This window comes from Hevea brasiliensis, chromosome 11, assembly GCF_030052815.1.
Source record: "Hevea brasiliensis isolate MT/VB/25A 57/8 chromosome 11, ASM3005281v1, whole genome shotgun sequence".
NCBI classification, from domain to species: Eukaryota; Viridiplantae; Streptophyta; class Magnoliopsida; order Malpighiales; family Euphorbiaceae; genus Hevea; species Hevea brasiliensis.
The window spans coordinates 99,503,162-99,506,998 of NC_079503.1; positions in this window are offsets into that span (position 1 = coordinate 99,503,162).

Consider the following 3,837-nt stretch of genomic DNA (forward strand, 5'->3'; position numbering starts at 1 on the left):
CCCCGGTGCTCTTGCACGGGGGGCGTTTGTTATTCACCCATCTCATGCAAAATGAGGCTATAATTGGCACGGGATGCAGTTTTATTCCTCAGCTAATAGGCAAAAAAGAGGTTCGCCTGGCCCCTTTGCTAGCATACACTAACATTTTTATTTTCGGCAGGCTCTCGTCCCTAACATGCTTTTTGCTTATAAGTTATGTTATTCTCTTCGTATACGTGATTGAAATATTACCCAAGATATTCCAGTCATTGGTGCCTTGCATCTACGCTTACCTTCATCATGTGGGGATGCTATCTATGGAGCGCTTCTTGCGTTCTCACTATGACCCTAAGGTTTTGTGCTTCATGTTTTATGGAACAATTCCCTCATTGAGTATAAAGAGCACAAAATCTAATATTGTGCACATGACAACTCTTCTATGATTTTTTCTCTACTTACCTTCCATGCCGATATGGCCAAATGTTATGCCCCTAAGCCAATTCTCCGTGCAAACTTTAAGAAAACCACCCAATGACAACTCAAATGGGTTTATAATATTTTTCTGATGTTCCACAAAAAATTTGGTGATTTTCTGATGAGTTTTCTATTTTTTATGAATTTATGTATTTTTCGGGTTAAAAAAATAAAAAAAATAGCTACGGTGAAAAAAATTTAAAAATTTTTGTCAGAGTAGATTTCATTTTTCTAAACAACTCTGCAAAAAATCTTGTCAATATACCCAAAATTGAATTTTTTAGGGGGTGTGATGGCTCAGACATAGTCATGTTTCCTCTGCCAGACTTCATTGTGTTCCTAATGCTCTTTAGGGGTGTGGGTAGTCACCCCTGGGAGCCAGCAAGGCCGGGCCTGGGGATGCCTCCAGGCCATATGTGGGCATCGGTTTAGCATGGAAATTAGCTTGTTAGCCCCCTCTCCACCTCTCCCCCGTCGGTTGGAAGTCGGAAAAAATCGGAAAAAAATCCCGTGCGTGGTGGGCCCGGCCCGCCATGGCTCGGGCCCGTTCGCAGCAATTGTGGGAAATGAATCGGTGGTTGAATCCTATATAAAAGTGTGTCGAATGGATGCTAGTGCATGGTGCGAGCATGGCATTTGCGTCTTTGTGCTTGTCTTGGCGTGCGGCGGACATGCGTTGCCTGGGCATGGGAGCTTCGGTTGGCCAGCGTTTGCAAACTAACTCCTTGGGCTGGACTCGAATCACGGCGATGAACCCGGTGCTATTGGGGCGATCTCCATGCTTGCGTGTGTCAATTGGATCTTTGGTGCAAGGTGTGGGCGTGGCATTTCTGTGCTATTCTGTCTTTGGCGTGCGGCGGATAAGCGATGCCTGGGCATGGTGTGAGTTCTCGGTGTCATTGGCTTTTGATGTTTTTGGGTCTGGTGTTAGTGCCTTCTTTTTTGGGGTCTATCTCCTTGCTCTCGATGGTGTTAAGTGAAAGTCGGTACAAGGTGTGGGCATGGTGCTTACGTCTTTGTGCTTGTGTCGAGTGCGAGCGGACATGCAACGCCATCGGGCATGGGGTGAGCTCCTGATGGGGAAGGCTTGCGGGGAGTTGGGATGCTACATTACTCGGGGTCGTGGATGGGCGTCGGGGCTGTTGCGATCGTGCATTGCTCGGGTTGTGGGAATGAGTGGCGGTGCTTCCGCAAGTGTTGAGGCATTACAAGTGTTGGGAGAGGCGTGGCGTTACGATGCCGTGCTTGATCCTATCTTGCGGCGATGTCGAGGCATGAGTTGTGGCATTGAGTGGTAGCGCTTTCCTTGATTGCGGTGGTGTGCATTGTTGCTTGCGTCGATGTGTCCCTTTGTGATCGTTGCCTTTGCTTAGGTTGAGGGGCGAGCACGGTGCCTTTACTTTGCTGAAGTTGTGCGAATGTTGAGGTGAGGCGTGGCGTTTCATGCCACATGTGCTCGAGCCGATGCATGAGCTCAGCGAGGCATGTGTTGAGAACATTATGCGGCGAGTTTCTTGGCTGCGGTGATTGCACTGTTACAAAGCCCCATTCTTTCCCTTCCGGTGCTTGCATTTGCTACTAAGGTTGCGGGGATGAGCACAGTGCGGATGTTTTGTTGAGGCGGCGAGTGCTTGGTGAGGTGCGGCGTTGGCGCTGTGCTCAATCCGATGTGCGAGCTGCTGAGGCAAGGCGAGGCACTGTATGGGAATCCTCGTGGCGAGTCAGCGCTGCTACGTCGAGAATCAGGCGGGTCCCGCCGTGTTGCTTGTATTTCACTTTGTTAAGCCGTCCCTCCTCGGATTTGTTTGTTTAGCCGGTGTGTGATAGCGGTTCCATTCGGCGTTTTGACTTCCCATCGTACGTCGGACGCAAGTCGTTGGGTGGGATCAACGCTCAACGTCGTGGCGGCGCATGGCGATTGTTTGATGCGTTTGGGTTGGCGGGCTCTTTGCTCGAGCATTGAGCTGTTGGCTCGATCCCCTTGATTGTTGCGAGGCGGAATGTGCCTCGGTGACATGATGGTCGGTTCTGTGTTGCATACCCACAGCGGAATTGAAAGCTATGCTTTGTCCTTTTTTTCTTTGCGCCTTGTTTAAGTGCGAGGAACCCGTGGCGGCATCGTGCTCCAAGCATGCCTCGCCTCAGCTGCCGTGGCCCACGGAATGTCTGTGCTCTCGGATCACGGAATGTGATGCGGGCGGAGGGTGGCAACTCCTCCATCAGCCCAAGCGTCCAATCGGTAGCGCGACCGGCGCGCGCTGTCTCGAGCCTCGGCGGCGGCGGGCGGCTTCGTCGCGGCGGCGCGAAAGGAATGCTACGGTTGATCACGCGGTGCCCGTAGTATGCATATGCTTGTCAAAGATTAAGCCATGCATGTGTAAGTATGAACTAATTGGTGTGAAGCTGCGAATGGCTCATTAAATCGATTATAGTTTGTTTGATGGTATACGCTACTCGGATAGCAGTAGTAATTCTAGAGCTAATCGTGCAACAAACCCGACTTACGGAAGGGATGCATTTATTAGATAAAAGGTCGGCGGGCTCTGCGTTGCTCACGATGATTCATGATAACTCGGCGGATCGCCGCGGCCATCGTGCGGCGGCGCATCATTCAAATTTACGCCCTATCAACTTTCGATGGTAGGATGAGGCCTACCATGGTGGTGACGGGTGACGGAGAATTAGGGTTCGATTAGGAGAGGAGCACGAGAAGCGGCTACCACATCCAAGGAAGGCGGTAGCGCAAATTACCCAATCGACACGGGAGGTAGTGACAATAAATAACAATACCGGGCTCTTGAGTGCAGTAATTGGAATAGTACAATCTAAATCCCTTAACGAGGATCCATTGGAGGGCAAATGCGGTGCGGCCAGCGGTAATTCCGGCTCAATAAGCGTATATTTAAGTTGTTGCGATTAAAAAGCTGCGTAGTTGGACCTTGGGTTGGAGTCGGCCAGGTCCGCCTCGCGGTGTGCACTGTCGGCTCGTCCCTTACGCGGCGATGCGCTCTGGCCTTAGCGGCGGTCGTGCCTCGTATTTGTTACTTTGAAGAAATTAGAGTGCTCAAAGCAAGCCTACGCTCTGGATACATTAGCATGGGATAACATCATAGGATTTGGTCCTATTGTGTTGGCCTTCGGGATCGGAGTAATGATTAACGAGGGACGATCGGGGCATTCGTATTTCATAGTCGGAGGTGAAATTCTTGGATTTATGAAAGGCGAACAAGCTGCGAAAGCATTTGCCAAGGATGTTTTCATTAATCAGAGCGAAAGTTGGGGGCTCGAAGGCGATCGGATACCGTCCTAGTCTCAACCATAAGCGATGCCGAGCCGAGGATCGGCGGATGTTGCTTTTAGGACTCCATGGCACCTTATGAGAAA